Here is a 16289-nt window from a genome sequence, read left to right on the forward strand (position 1 = left end):
CAAAATGCCGCCTCCTAATAATGCTGGCGCCCCAGACGATTGCCTAAGCCGCCTAAATGCAAGCGCCGGCCCTGATCCCATTTCCCTTGGGAAGACCCTATTAGCAGCTCCAAACCCCTGTGCTCTGGGGTAAGGCCCTCTGACCAGCCAAGTCTCACCCCACGCAACACCCCCTGTACCCCCATCCCTCAGCCTGAGCCCTCTCTCACCCCACCCCCTTAGCCCTCTGCCCCCTCCAGGTCTCACCCCAGTCCCTGGCCCACTACCCCCCATCTCCCCACCTGACAAGCCAGGCCTCCCCTCACTCCCCGGGCCCTCTGCCCCCCCAACTCACCCACCCTCCGGCCCACTGCCCCGCCCAGCTCTCTACCCCTCCCCCAGTCTTCCCGCCTGACACACGCACCCCAGCTCACTGCCTCCCAGGCGGGGCCCTCCCCTGCTGCCAGCGGCCCAGGCACCTTCCTCTCACCTGAAACTCTGAGTCACACTCACTGCCCCCCGCCCCGCAGGCTGTTCCCGCAACGACCGCTCCGCCCGCCACCGCGCGGGCAGCGCTCTAGCCTCTCACCTGCGCAGGGCGGGCGGTCCCGGGAACAGCCAGCGGAGCCGTAGGGGGAGGTGCCCGGAAGAGCCGGCTGGGCCGTAGGGGGAGGTGCCCGGAAGAGCCCATTTCCTCCTCCCCAGTCGGGACGGGCGCGGCGCAGAGACAAAGCGGCTGAGGCGGCTCCGGGCTCAGGATCCACCGGTGCCTTTTCCCGTCCGGGACTCGCAGGTAACTTCGCGGCCCAGGGCCCCTTCCCTGCCGCTGAGTTGGAAACTTTTCCTCCCGCCGCTAACGGGGCCTGGCCCGCGGCCCCACCCCGGGTCACCCCTCCCCCGCCAGTGGGCCCGGGCCGGGCAGCCCCCAGTCCCGCTAGGCCCCAGGGCGCCTCATGGTGCGGCGGCCCCGGCCGGGCCGCCTGCTCTGAGCAGGGCCCGTCGCCCCGCTGGAGCCGCACTGCCCCAGCACCGCAGCCGGCCTGGCCGAAGCGGCCCGCACGGCTTCCTGGGGCCGCCTCCCACTGTTGGGAGGGTCGGGCCCCCGGTGGGGAACCAGCTCCGCGCCCCACGCCTCCGCCATAGAGCCCGGGGGCGCCCAGCCCCCTTCTCCCGGGAGTCTCGGGCATTAGCGCTGCCCCCAACTCCAGCCGCGGGCTTGGTTCTAGGGAGTTGTAGCCGCGTTGGCCCTAGATGTGAGCGGGGCGAGTTGGGTGGAGGAAAACCTTTCTTGTTGGCCCCGCTGTTGGCGAAAGAGCCACGTTTTCGAGCACCCACAGCTCTTGTCTCTGTCACCAACAGCAGTGGGGCCAAAACAGATTCACCCCACCCACCTTCTCTTTGTTTTACCAACACGTCCCTACTCACTATGTCCAACTCCCCTGTTGGAGCACGAAAGACCTGCACAAACAGGAGGAAGCTGACTGTTGTGAAGGGCTGTCAAAGCCCAAGATGACAAAATAGAAAAATAATTTTCCTTAATCTTTCAATTATAGGGATTTTTAGATATTACAGTAACATTAGTAGGGAAAAGTTTTCAGACAGGTATAACTTTGACTTGCTTTTTAAGCTCACATTGTTTCTTGAAACTCTCCTTGTACAGAAAAGTCTGTTAGTACACAAGTAATCCCCAACTTTTTAGTGGGGTGGCAGGTGGCCTAGTATTCTGCATCCACTTACACCACAGCTTACACACCACTTACATCATGTATTTGGTCCATACTCCCACTGATGGAAGTTGTGCCAGTTAATAAGAGGACTGAACTTAGCCCTATATGCTTAGCTCTCAAGGGCAGCAGTTGTAAGGGGAATGTGTTGGCATTCTCTTTCATTATCTGTGGAGGACTCTGTCTAGTGGATTTTGTTTTGTAGTTGGAGATGTGTGGCTGGAATGAGTAATGTTAGGCCTGCAGTCTGCCAGACAAGTACAGTGCTTCCATTAATGCAGTAGCTTAATCGTCATGTAGGCCTCTTGCCAAAATCGACACATTGCTGTGTGGTCTTGTAACTGTGAGGTGGTTCACTGTAAGAAATGAGAGAAAGTGGTACATAAGAAGAGCCTGAAACTCACTTTGTTTTATAAAGAAGAATGGCTACATCACTGGATTGGTTTTCACTTCAGGCATAAATAGCTTTATTTTAAGACTGTCTTGTTGTGTAGTCTACCTCTGACTTGCAAAAGCAGTAAAACACATGAGAACTCTAGTGACATACTATAGTAAAGTTACACAAGTTCTGGGTGGGTGTAGAACCTGATATAAGATGTATTTCTCTTCCAAAGTTACTTATACAATATCTGTACAGCTACCTGGTGATCCCTCTGAACACTTCTATTTCTGGTCAGTAGTGCTGGTCAGTTACTCTCACTGATCACATGCTGCCAAAATCTCTGTCTGTCACTTGACTACTGCACTAGTCTTGTATCTGGCCTTGATGCTTGTGGCCTGGCTCTCCTCAAGCCCATTCAAAATGTGGGTGCAAAGATAAGAACGTAAGTGTCCATACTGAGTCAGACCAAAGGTCCATCTAGCCCAGTATCCTGTCTTCTGACATTAGCCAATGCCAGGTGCCCCACAGGGAATGAACAGAACACATAGTCATCAAGTGATCCATCCCCTGTTGTCCATTCCCAGCTTCTAGCAAACAGGCTAGGGATACCATCCCTGCCTATCCTGGCTAATAGCCATTGATGGACCTATCAAGATAAAGAGCAAAAGTTTGATTGTCATTCTCCCCTCCTCACTCCACCCTAAGTCTCTTAATTGGCTTCCCCATCTCCAGTCACACCATATACAAACTTTCCCTGAAAGTTCTTCTCAGTTTTGCTCATCTTTAATCAACCAGTGATGCTAGCCTTAATACCACAAGAATTATCCCATCTTCATGCATGAGGGGTAGCAAAACTTCCAGTTTGAACTTGTAAAATCACCATATTTTCCTCCAAGTCATTCCTCAAAACATACCTGTGTCCTAGTAGGTAATGTAAACCACAGTCTGAAAATTACTAAGCAAGTGGACATTTGTAATTGCAGTCCTTGTCTTGCCTAAGAACTGTACATATCCTGTCTGTTCCCCAGTCTCTTCCTCCCTCCTGTCCGTCCCCCCCTTTGTGTGTCTGACCTGTTTTGTTGTCTATTATTCGACTGTAGGCTTCTGGTGTCAGAGACTGTTTACTGTGTCTGTACAATATCTAGCACAATAGGACTGTGATTTGGCTGATCGCTAGTTGTTAGCATGATGTAAATACATAATAATGAGCTGCCTATGTCTTTGTTCAAAGTTTTTTGTTTAAAAAAGGGCTCTTCTGAAAATGAAACAATTTACATAAGTGTTCTTAAGAAGAATCGTTGTGCCCTTTATCTTAAAAATACAGACAAAAACTAAAAACCAAAACAAGCTATGTTATGCTTTTAAAAACCTTGTCTAATTTTATTTTTCGACCAATTCTAATAGGACCCTGAAATGGAGTAAATGTTTATGCAAGGTGTTGGGATTAGAACTCTTATCTTCAGACTAATAACTAAAATATTCAGCAAAATTATGTTAATATTGAATGTAAAGTTTGTAAGCATATGAAGGCCCAGAAAGTAAAGAAGTTAATTAGTATATTCACTTTGGCTTCTCACTGTGAATTTTGAGATGCTGTTTGACATGGGTAATGGCAAGAAATTCATATAGTTATGTTTCTTCTTTCAGAGAAGCTCCATAGTCCTAATAAAATTAATTGGAGGATAACAATTTAAGCAGGTCTTTTGCATAGATCAACTACTTGAGTGCCTCCCTTCTTGCAACTCATTGAGAAATTCTTCTTACAAAAGAATCAACAATGACAAAGTTTAAACTGGAAATACATTTAAGTAGATTTTTAACATGAATTGAAATTAGATCCTGTTGTCGAACAGTGGTGGCTTCTTAAACTCCTTTCTCATGCAAGGAATTAATTGGAAATGTTACTTATCTGTGATGAAACTGAAGTAATCCATAGATTTTAAGATAAGCCTGGGGTGAGGACTTAAGCATTTTCACAGCATTTTTGTGGTCACCTGTTTTACTGAAGATATAACAATGTTGTACTAACCTCAATTTAATATCCATCTTTTGAATTAACTGGACATCAAATAGAACGGGGTCGGCAACCTCTGTCATGCGGCTCACCAGGGTAAGCACCCTGGTGGGCCGGACCAGTTTGTTGACCTGCCGCGTTGGCAGGTTCAGCCAATCGCAGCTCCCACTGGCCGCGGTTCACTGTCCCAGGCCAATGGGGGCTGCGGGAAGCGGCGCAGGTGAGGGATGTGCTGGCCACAGCTTCCTGCCGCCCCCATTGGCCTGGGACAGCGAACCGCGGCCAGTGGGAGCTGCGATTGTCCGAACCTGCCGATGCAGCAGGTCAACAAACTGGCCCAGCCCACCAGGGTGTTTACCCTGGCGAGCTGTGTGCCAGAGGTTGCCGACCCCGGAAATAGAATATGGCAGGTAGAATACTTGCTGAGGTGTTAACCTGAAACTGGAATATAGGCCCTATGAATGTTTCTATTCTTTTCTCTTGTAACACAATGCCTTTTTCTTGGAAATCCCCAAATGCTTATTCTGCTGAACTTTAAAGTTTGTGCCCTTAAGGGTTTGTCAACACAGGAAAGTTATACCAATATACACTATTCTTATTTCAGAATAAATGTCCACAAGACCCGTTATACAGATTTAATCTCTAGCTGATACAACTTTTCTGTGCAGATGAGCCCTTTTCAGAGTGGATTTGATTTAAATCACTAGTCAGGAAGACTTGATTTAATCATGGATTTCTACATAAGTATATTCTTGTTGGTTGTTATAACCTTAATACGTAGTTTTGACAATTCAGAGATAGATGTAGGTTTCGTTTTTAGAAGGTACACACTATACACTTTTAAAGTGACTTATTTTGAAAACCTTTCAGATTAGTTTTACAGCTATATCAGAAAGAAAATGAATGATTGTTTATTTCATTTACCAAAGGTAAATGAAGCTGATAATTCACCTGCCTATGACTTCATAAATCATTAATATTTGGAGGATTTTCGCCATGCTGTATTAGGAGGAGAACATCACTAGACAGACATTTAAATTGTTTTAGTTAAATAAAACAATGTTATATATTCAAAAGCAAACATATAATATAACAGAACAAGCATATGAATTATTGAATTTAGTTAAACATTCAAGTTTTTAAAGCAGGTTTTTGTTAAAATTGTTTAACTAAAATAGTTTAAATTAAAATATTTTTTAAAAAAAAATTAAATTGCCTTTGTTGGCGAGGTCAACATGAGAAATTTAAAATATTGGCTTCTGCAGCTAACTCAGTTGTCTTCACCTTCATTTTCCTGTTTGTTCATAATCTGGAGAAGAAAAACAAGCATTCCTGCTTTTTCAGTTTCCAAACGATTTTTCAGTTCAGAATGAATTAGTCCAAAGGAAGAAAATATTCTTTCTACACCGCTGTTAAAAGTGAGATTATGAATTCAACAGTAGTTGAATTCAAGTGCTTAAGTGACTTCCACGAGTTCACGGGTGTGATTTTACTTTAAAACATTATCAGCAAACATGTATTTCTTGAATGGTTCTTATTCTCAAACTGGCTCTCTTTTACAGCCTGTTGCCATTATAGGTTTTCCCTTCTAGTGAGAGAATGGTATGGTAGATCTCAAATCAATGAAGGCTACACTCGGAAAGACCTCAAGACTTCTGAAATATGCTGCTCAAACAGTTCACTTTTGTTTCTACCTGTCCCTCCCTTCTTCCATTTATCTCCAGACTTCTTCTCCTTGTCCAGATCTGTTCCACCCCCCAACAATCTTCTATACTTTGAACTTTTTGAAGCTGCACTTTTAGAGAGAGGTAAGGGATTGACTCCGTGTACACAAATTTGCAGAGGGACAATAGGGTTGAGGTCTGTTATTTCTCATCTCTATATATTTTATTTTAAAACATTTTTGCTGTTGACAAGCATGTTATCTCTGGAGACACAAATCCACAGTTTGAGAACTGCAAAACTAAGCATCTCTGATGGTGTCTTCTAGACTGAGCACTGAGCCCCATTGGGTAGATAGAAAGATTAACTTAAATAATCTGTACAGAAGCCCCTGGAACCCCATAAAATTGGGTCCCTAATCCATGAACTATTGGAGCTCATTTATAAAACCTTTCTTAACCATTACATGAATATATTGTCTCATACTGTAGAATTAGAATTTACAATCCCTATTCCATGATGAGATACCTTTTGAGCTATAATATATCTTAATTCAAACTATCTTTAGGTAGGTTTTTTTTCTCAAAAAGCATTTTATCAAAAAAATCCAATTTAAATAAAAAAAAATTCCGATTTTAAAAAAACATTGATTTTTATTCACCCTGTTGTTTTTCAGTACTTAAGTGGCTGAGCAGTGATGGAAAGAATCATTCTAAGAAATTGGGTATATTCTGGAATTCCTAAAATTATTCTGAATATCCTTTTTTTAAATGCCTGGACAGTTGACTCCAAAATGTATTTCTGTCATGTGGAGGTTTGATTGGAGATTATTACTTCCAGTTTCTTTATAACAACCTTATGCTAATTCTGTGTGTAGTTGTATACCAGCCAAGATGATTTAAAAGACTAAGTTGCATACTTGCCTTGAAACACTCACTACATTGGAAGTGTACCCTAATAGAGGGTATGTCTACACCTACAATTTTGCAGCGCTGGTTGTTACAGCTGTATTAGTACAGCTGTATAGGGCCAGCGCTGCAGAGTGGCCACACTTACAGCAACCAGCGCTGCAAGTGGTGTTAGATGTGGCCACACTGCAGCGCTGTTGGGCGGCTTGCAGGAGGGTTCGGGGAACGCGAGAGCACACCGCGGGGAAGCAGGTCTCCTTCCCCGCGGTGTGCTCTCGCGTTCCCCGAACCCCCCTGCAAGCAGGTCTCCTTCCCCACGGTTTGCTCCGGTGTTCCCTGAACACCCCCCCCCCCCCCCGCAAGCAGGTCTCCTTCCCCGCGGTTTGCTCCGGTGTTCTCCGCACACCCCCCCCCCCCCCCCCCGCAAGCAGGTCTCCTTCCCCGCGGTGTGCTCTCGTGTTCCCCAAACCCCCCTGCAAGCAGGTCTCCTTCCCCGCGGTTTGCAGGGGGGTTCGGGGAACGCGAGAGCACACCGTGGGGAAGGAGACCTGCTTGTGGGGGGGTTCGGGGAACGCGAGAGCACACCACGGGGAAGGAGACCTGCTTGCGGGGGGGTTCGGGGAACGCGAGAGCACACTGCGGGGAAGGAGACCTGCTTGATTACCAGAGAGGCTTCCTCAGGTATGCTGGGATACCTGCTTATTCCACGGAGGTCAAGAAAAACGCTGGTGAGTGTCTACACCTGATGACCAGCAGCGCTGGATCCTCTACACCCGAGGTCGACCGGGTGTACGGCCAGCGCTGCAAACAGGGAGTTGCAGCGCTGGTAATGCCCTGCAGATGTGTACACCTCCTAAGTTGCAGCGCTGTAACCCCCTCACCAGCGCTGCAACTTTGTGGTGTAGACAAGGCCTTAGAGTTACAGCTAGTTTGGAGTAGCTCCGCTCAATAGATCTATAATTCAGATTTGGTTTCTCAAGAATTTGTTTGCAGCTTTGGAGAAAGGTTGCAGATGTTTGATAGTACAGCTTTAAAAGTAGTAATTAGCTTACCCACTGTATGAGATTATAATTCTGTGGGTGGTTATTTATCCCAATACCTATTTTTGGAGGAACTAAACAGGGAATTTTTTGAGAATCACTTGTTATGTCGTAAAGCAATGATAAGTAGAGCACAGAGTTTAACAGATGAAGAATAAAAAACAAGATTTCAGATTCAGCTGCATATTGGAGTCTTTCTGGTTGGAAAATAAGGCTATATCAGCCTTGTTCCAGGATAAATAGGGAATATAGTGAAGACAAGACTGACGTCCTTTCTGCCCTGACTAGCCCTCAAGAAAAAGGAATGAGGTCAACAGTAAACTGACTTTCTGTATTACATGCAGTACTGATAAGATAGGAAGAGCTTTCCTACTTAAGTGTGCATGTGACCTTGACATTCTCCAGCAGAAGCAAGTGGGCATCTTGATTTAAGTTTGACTCCCTGATTTGCCAAAGGGGAGGGATAGCTCAGTGGTTTGAGCATTGGCCTGCTCAACCCAGGGTTGTGAGCTCAATCCTTGAGGGGACCATTTAGGGATCTGGGGCAAAAATCGTTACTTGCCCCTGCTAGTGAAAGGAGGGGGCTGGACTTGATGACCTTTCAAGGTACCTTCCAGTTCTATGAGATAATATATGGAGATATACCTATATTAATATTACAAGGTAAAGTGTGGGTGGGAGCCAGGTGTATTTAGAGCAGTTTGTAGGAAATCAGACAAATGACAAAAAAGGAGCCATCATTTGGCTTGTAGACCTAGACCTACTGCAAAGCTTTCTCCTGGTGAGAAATTGGGTTGTAGGATATAGAAGATCAGTAATTCTGGGTTGTTTTATGCAGATGGATTGTATGGGGGTTTTAAGGCCTTGTCTGCATGGGAGAACTTATGAGTATAAATCTACTGGTATTGGTCTCTGTGAGGATGCTTTTATTCTGGAATGGGTGCTTTTTTTTTTTTCCAGTTAAGGTTATACTGCTTTCAAAGTGACATAAGCTGATCTGGAAAAAGGCATTCTTACTTCAGAGTAAGAGGGCCGAGATGAGGATTCATGATGGGGAAACTTCCTCGTGTAGACAAGGCCTTATTTTTGGTCTTTGTATAGCTTTGTACTGTAAAAATACGTAGGTCCTCTAGGGCTTTGAAGCATTCTAAAGACATAGGGAAAACATTGCCTCTTCATTTCTTGGCCATATTGTCTCTCCCTGATATATCTTCTGCTGTTACACTTATTAATTTGTATTGCATTGTGGGGTAGAAGTTTCAGACCCATTGTGCTAGGCCATTGCAGAAACCCTCTGTTACGTTTCTACCTTAAGGAATTTTTAACTTACCTATTCAAATCTAATATGCCACTCATTTAGTATGGAATGGTTCTGAACAGTGACTAGCTAAGATCTAGAGCAGGGGTTCTCAAACGTGGGGTTGTGCCCCTCAGTGGGTTGCAAGGTTATTATGTGGAGGTCACAAGCTGTCAGCCTCCACCCCCAAACTCTGCTTTACCATCAGCAGTTATAATAGTGTTAAATGTAAAAAAGTGTGTTTTTAATTTGAGGGGGGTCGCACTCAGAGGTTAGCTGTGTGAAAGGGGTCACCGGTACAAAAGTTGGAGAACCACTGATCTAGAGAAGATAGGCTTCAGAGCTGGCCTCTCCTGTGCTCCTACAGTTCTGAGGGAGGAAGGGAGGGGCCATATAAATGGATGGGTTTGGGAGGGACTTAACTCTGCTCACTCCAGGTCTTGGTTGAGGATGTGGCAGGTAATGCAACAATGAAAGTGTAGGTATGCATTCTCAGTCCTTCGGAGTGGATCCCTCAGTTGTCCAGTCAATAAGCCTAGCAGCTGGCAGTCCAGAAATGAGGAGCAGCTTGAGTTGTTCTCCTCTTTAGTCAGTGACCCAAAATATTGGATGAGAGCAGAGTAAGCTGCTCAGCAGGCCCAGCTGCAGGATTGGGTACTTGAGTTGGTAACTGTGCCCACTCTCCAGGCACACAGCTAAATTTAAGGCAATGTTTATAGTAGGTAGTGTGAGAAATGTTTGTTTCCACTTCTACTGGGAAGGTTGTCTTCTGCACCTTTGCTACTGATAGCATGGCTTTTACCACTGTCTCACCCTGCCTTTCATGAGAGCTTATGCTTTCAGTGAGAGGGATGTTGAAGAATGGATAGCAACTCTCCAATGTCTTGTCTACACTAAGAAAAGGCATCCTATTAAATGCCTTACACACACCTTTTAATGTAATTTAGCATAGGCAAGGACAGGTTGTGTATAAAATGACAACTAACGTTTTAAGGCATGATTAACTTCAGCAAAATATGTAGTCTCATTAAAAATGACTTCTATATCAGAAGCCTGGAGGAGAGTAAATATTGTACCTATATTTTAAAAAGGACCCTAGTGGTAATCCAGAGGATTGCCGACCAGTAACCCTTACACTTGCATCTGGTAAACTGGTTGAAATAATGATTAAAAATAGAATTAAACACCTGAAAGGTATGATAGGACCTAACAAGCATGGTTTGTGGAAAAGGAAATTGCATCTTGCTAATCTACTGATGTGTTCAAAGAATTCTGATAAAAGGGCTGGATAAAGGAAAACCAGTTGATCTAATTTTAGATTTTCAAAGGGCTTTTGACAAGGTCTTTTACAAGAAGCTGCTAAAACTAAGTGCTCCTGGGGAAGAAAAGTATTGTCATAAATCAAACTGTCTGGGAGAGAGAAAACAGAGTAGGAATGAATGACTCATGTTCATCATAGCAAAAAGTTAAATGTGATCCCCAATGGCTGCAGATATCCTGGAGCAGCTGAGAGCACTGAACTCTCTGCATCATCCCAGACTCTGCAGCTGAGTGCCACTAGGTTCTACGGTAGGTCTGTCTGTCTGAATATTTATTAATAATCTGGAAGGGAGGTGAGCAGTGAGGTACTGAGAACTGAACTTCTTCTGCTGGATTTATAGCTGTTGAATGGGCAACATAATGGCAGATAGAAGTTCAGTATTGATAAATGCAAAGTAATGCATGTTGTATTAAAATTTGAGCTACTCATATGCTATACAGGGTTCTAAATTATTTGTGGCAACTGAGGAAAGGGACCTTTTCACCAAGCTGTCTACAATGATACAGACTTCTATTCAATATGCTGCTGAGGTCAAAACTGGCAAACAAGGTGGTAGGATGCACAAAGAATAGGATGGAGAATAATACAGATGTCACAAGGTCGCTATATAAATAGTAGCATACCGTCTTTCAGAACAGTGTGCAGTACTGGTCAACCCATTTCAAAAAGGATATTGCAGAATATGAGGGTGTTCAGACACTGGGGACAAATGATTAGAAGCGTAGCAAAACTCACATGAACAGTAATTGGAAAAAATTGGAATTTATTCATCTCCTTTTTAAGGTGAATAGAGAGGGGGCCTAGGTGTGTATGAAAGTGACGAATGATACAGAGAATGTATATCTAGCGTTTGTGTCCTCCCCATCTCAACACACGAACAATGGGGCATTCAGTGAAATTGAAAGAGTAATTTGTAACTGATAAAAAATTCATTTTTACTGAATGCCTAATTGTCATTGAGGCCAAAATTTAATAAGAATCAGTGGTGGATAACACTATCCCAGTGTAGACAAGGCCCAAGTGATCAAGTGACTTAAATCTTCCCGAATATAGACACAGCCTCACATTTTACAGCATAACCCCTACTATTCCAGTATGAGTGTTCTTAGTTTAAATCCCTTTCCATATGACACAAACTAAAAAGAGCTGGAATGATAGTGTCTACACTAGGGGTTGGGGGTGGGGTGGGGTGTTATACCAGCATAAGTTTTTTTTTTTTTTTTTTTTTTTTTAAATTACACCTTTGGCTATACTGAAAACTTTCCCATGGAGAGAAGTCCTTACTATGTGCCTGTAAAATGATGATATTGACTTAAGGCATAGGCTGTGTCTACACTACAAGTGGCACAGCTTTGGCTATGCTACTGTAGCAGTTGAGGCGTAGACACTACAGTGACAGAAAGACTTTTTCCATTGCTGTAGTAAAGCCATGCTGAAGGCAGTACCTAGGTCAATGGAAGAATCCTTTCTTCTATCTGGCTGCATATACATTGGGGGTAAGATCAACTTAACTAAGGGCATGGATACACTCAAGCGCTCTACATTTGCAAATTAAACCAGCCCTCAGAGACTGCAGCAGGGAGAGCGCTGCAGTGTGTTCATACTGTCAGCTGCAAGTGCACTGGCATGGCCACATTTGCACACTTGCAGTGGCATTGGGAGTGGTGCATTATGGGCAGCTATCCCACAGAGCACCTCTTCGCATTCTGGTGCTGTGGCTTGTGAGAAGGGTGGGTGCGGGGTATTCTGGGTCCTGTCCCAACGCCCCGTGATGCATCGCTTCGCATCCCAGCAATCCCTGTGCTTCTATCCACTTTTAGCACCATCTTTCAATGTTTTTTGTACTGCATGCTTTGTCTTCCCTTTTGGTCTGCGGGAATGGATCCTGAACTGCTGAGGAATATGCTAATCGGTCTCACTAGCACGTCACGAATTGCAGTTGAGTTCCTTCTTAAGCTGCAGACTGACAGCGAGGAGTCCAATGATGTCAACTCACATAAAGCATACGACACGAGATTGCTTGTGGCGTTCACTGACATGCTCACCACTGTGCAACTCCACTTTTGGGCTCTGGGAAACAGGCACTGAGTGGTGGGATCACATGGTCATGCAAGTCTGGATGATGAGCAGTGACTGCAGAACTTTCAGATGAGAAAAACCACTTTCGTGGGACTGTGTGCTGAACTCACCCCACCCTGTGGCATAAGGACACGAGATTGAGAGTGGCCTTGCCAGTGGACAAGTGGTTGGCTACTGCAATCTGGAAGCTGGCAACTCCAGACAGCTACCGATCGGTCACTAACCAGTTTGGAGTGGGAAAGTTGACCGTTGGAATCATATTGATGCAAGTTTGCAGGGCCATTAATCACATCCTGCTCAGAACAACTGTGACTCTGGGTAACATGCATGACATTGTGGTTGGCTTTGCACAAATGGGTTTCCCTAACTGCGTAGGGGCAATAGGTGGGATGCATATTCCAATTCTGACATCAGCCCACCTAGCCTCCGAGTACGTAAATCGGAAGGGATGTTACTCTCTGGTTCTCCAGGCACTTGTGGATCGCCGTGGGTGTTTCATTGATATTAATGCAGGCTGGTCTGGAAACGTGCCTGACACATGCATCTTTTGGAACACAGTCCTGTTCAGGACACTGCAAGCCAGGACTTTCTTCCAAGACCAGAAAAGCGCTATAGGGGAAGTCGAAATGCCCATTGTGATCCTTGGAGACCCCACTTACCCTTTAATGCTGTGGCTCATGAAACCCTACACAAGGAGCCTTGACAGCAGCAAGGAGAGGTTCAACAACAGGCAGAGTTGGTGCAGATTGCCTGGAATGTGCTTTTGGCTGTTTAAAGGGCCGCTGGCACTGTCTGTATGGGAAGCTGGACCTGGCTGATGACAACATCCCCACGGTTATATCTGTGTTCTGCACTTTTCCCTTCACAAATGCTATGGAAGGTGAAAGCTTCACTCAGGCATGACCTCAGAGGTTCAACACCTGGAGGCTGAATTTGAACAGCCAGAGAGCAGGGCTATTAGAGGGGCCCAGCATGGAGCTGCAGGGATTAGGGATGCCTTGAGGGAGCAATTTGATGCTGAAAGCCACTAGTAATGTTTGGTGCCCTGCATGGGAGTGAAGTGCAGTGGTTCCAATATTAGTAGGAATCTGTGTTTGCTACGTATGATGCACTGACTTGCAGTGCCTGTTGCTTTCCTGGGCTACGGTATCTTTTACTTAATGCAATAATTAATAATGTTTTCAAAGCCAAAAAATTCATTTATTTAAAAGAAAATATGTTTATCTGAAAGAAACACAACTACTTGGGAAACAGGGCATGACACATCTGTGCTGTGTGGAATGAGGGAAGGGGGTGGGGTGGGGAACAGGACAATTGGAGATTCATGTATGTCCTGTTATACTTGACCTTCCTGTCTGGAGTGCTGTGCAATCCATGCTGCACTTCAGGCTGGCTAAAATGCATGGTGATGGGGGTTGAGTGCAGTGGGTAAGGGTAGTAGTTTGCAGGGCTAGGTCGTGAAGCTATAGATGTTGGAGACAGCTGGTGGCAATAAGAACCTGGAAGTTGGAGAAAGTGGGTTGGCAGTGACAAGGGAAAGAGTTTTGGGACGAGCTGCAGGGGAAGGTGGGCACAAATGTGCTCTGCCTGCATTGCTACGAGTGCCTGTATTGAGTCTGCTTGGCTCTCCGTGATGCTTAGCAGCCACTTCATGCTTTGGTGCTGGCGATCCGCATTCTGCTGGAGGACCCTCCTTTCGTTCTCCCGCCATTGCTCCATACTGGGGTTCGCCTGGTGGGTGGAGGCATGGTCTCCTGGAAAGATGCCCTGAGAACGCTCCATGCCTTGTTGAGCAAACAGGAAGGGGAATTTCAAAATTCCCAGACAATTTAAAGGGTGGGTGTGATGGTTGGTCACCTTGAGGGCAGGGCAGTACTGTTCAGAGTGATGACCAGAGTGGCTAGAACAGGCATTGTGGGAGGCTGATCAGAGTGCATTAATAGACCAGGGCGTCCACACTGGTGCTTCGGTGCTCCAGCTGGGGCATAGCAAGTGTTATGCTTATCATTGAGATGCATTACTGCGGTGCTCCAGCTGCAGAGTCCGAGCACTCTACATGCCTTGCCAGAGTGAACATGTCAGGAGTTAGTGCTCCTGGGACTGGTTTAATGTGCTCTAACTTGTAAGTGTAGCCAAGTCCTATGTTGCACAGGGTGTTAAATTTTTCACAACCCTGAGTGATGCATTTACGTTGGTCTAGGGGTTTTTTTAGGTGTAGGCAAGGCCTCAGTTATTGTTTGTAAAGTATTGTAGAGGATGTCAGAAGCTACTGTAAAAACAATTAAGTATTTAGAGGCTTAAAAGGCTGTCTGTGCATGTGGTGGTGGTATGGAGTAAAAACGTGGAAGATGGATTTTGGCTAGATCTGTACTGGGAAGAGCTTAGATACTGCATTGATAGGTGCTGTAGAAACCCCTATGATCATGTACAACATGCATGGTGGCAATTGATGTGCTCTCCAAATCACACATCTTCCTGAGAATACAAGCACAATTGTGCATGTCCTAGTTCCTTTATAAAATCTGCTAATATGGATTTAAGATCTGCTTTTCCTGTACCTACATTTTTGTATGCCTCCTGTGAGGAGCATAAGTCAGTGTTAGTAAGATCTAACTTCTTTGTAAAGACTTATTACTTAATGTTGAAGGGGGTCCTACCAAAATCTTGGGAGTAACACATCTGTGCAAGCTGTTGATGCTGAATGGAATTTCAGGTCTGCTGAATGAACAGTCTTTTCTGTCATAACTCTACTTCCATTTTGATGTAGTTTTCCATTTTGATGTAGTTTTCTATTTTATCTTTGTTTAGTTTGAGTTCTTTAATTAGATCAACTAGACTTCCATTAAGTCTATAGTTGTGTAATTGACCTTATAATCAAATTACTCCAAAAAACCTCCTTCAGTTGCTTTGCAAATTCAGTGCTTGTGTAGAGAGTCTTCATATAAAATGTGTGCTATTTTGCTCAGTCATCCTCCACTCTAAAGCAAATGTCAACATATTTAATGGTGGTTGGATTCAAGTATAGAGTCTGAAAATTCCTCTTCATTTTGTTGGGAAGTTGTCATTAAAAAAAAAAAAATAAAAATCCCATAAGGCTTACGGGGTGGGAGAAAGCTGGCTGAAGTTGAAAAGTTCTGAGACTGTGGGGTATTGGTGACTTTGTCTTTTAAAAAAAAAAAAATTAATATTGTGAACACCCATATGTCAGAAGTTCAAGGTGACTAAACTTGAAAAGTTCTCTTGTTTTATCACTGTATAAGCAAATTGCAAAGACCTCTGCCATGTTAAGTATGCAAGTCAGATGATTAGTGATCATTAATACTAATCACTCATTTGCTACATAAATCAGCAGCTTTCACAAATTTAAAAAGTAGCATTGAATTCATTAGGCAAGGGCTTAATCTAAGATTGAAATATAAGTTATTTATCTTTGCATAGGATACATTAGGTGCACTGCACTGTGTATCTTATGCAAGCGTCTAGATTCCAGCAAACCGAATCCATCCAATGACTTGCAGCTTTGACTCCTGAATAGTCTATTACAATTGGCTGCACACTAACAGTGCCCTTCTCCAATCACCAATGACTCTCTATTCTCTTCCAGCTTCTGCAGTTATTTAATTTTCTTATTGTCTTCTAATAGACATAACACGAACCTTAATCTCATCACTTCGTTCTTGTCAGAGTAGTTAGCTTTCATTTACAGACTGAAATCGGAATCTAGTGTTTCTGATGTCCACTTTCAAATATGTTCTGTTTGTTTACATACTTCAGAAGTTTAAAAAATGGAAAGATGTAGTTTTCAAAATGTCATCCAGTTTCTCATTTCCCTTGAAGTGTGGGTTTTTCACAACTGTGCTGAACCATTTTCATGGACTAACAA

At 44.4% G+C, this 16289-nt stretch overlaps 1 protein-coding gene across 4 annotated transcripts in view; it reads left to right on the top strand.

Annotated features, from left to right (window-relative positions):
- Positions 1–598: 598 nt before the first annotated feature.
- Positions 599–16289, top strand: part of CTNNA1 (catenin alpha 1) — a 214242-nt gene continuing 198551 nt past the window's right edge. Inside the window, exons 1-2 of one of the 4 annotated variants that reach the window (XM_050962581.1) lie at positions 599–772; positions 5824–5907. The gene's annotated coding sequence lies outside the window, so the exon portion shown is untranslated. Of the gene's footprint in view, positions 773–5411; positions 5518–5823; positions 5908–16289 lie in introns of those variants that run through there. The other 3 variants (XM_050962580.1, XM_050962583.1, XM_050962582.1) reach the window with 3 other exon arrangements.

This window comes from Gopherus flavomarginatus, chromosome 7 (genome assembly GCF_025201925.1).
Source record: "Gopherus flavomarginatus isolate rGopFla2 chromosome 7, rGopFla2.mat.asm, whole genome shotgun sequence".
NCBI lineage: Eukaryota > Metazoa > Chordata > Testudines > Testudinidae > Gopherus > Gopherus flavomarginatus.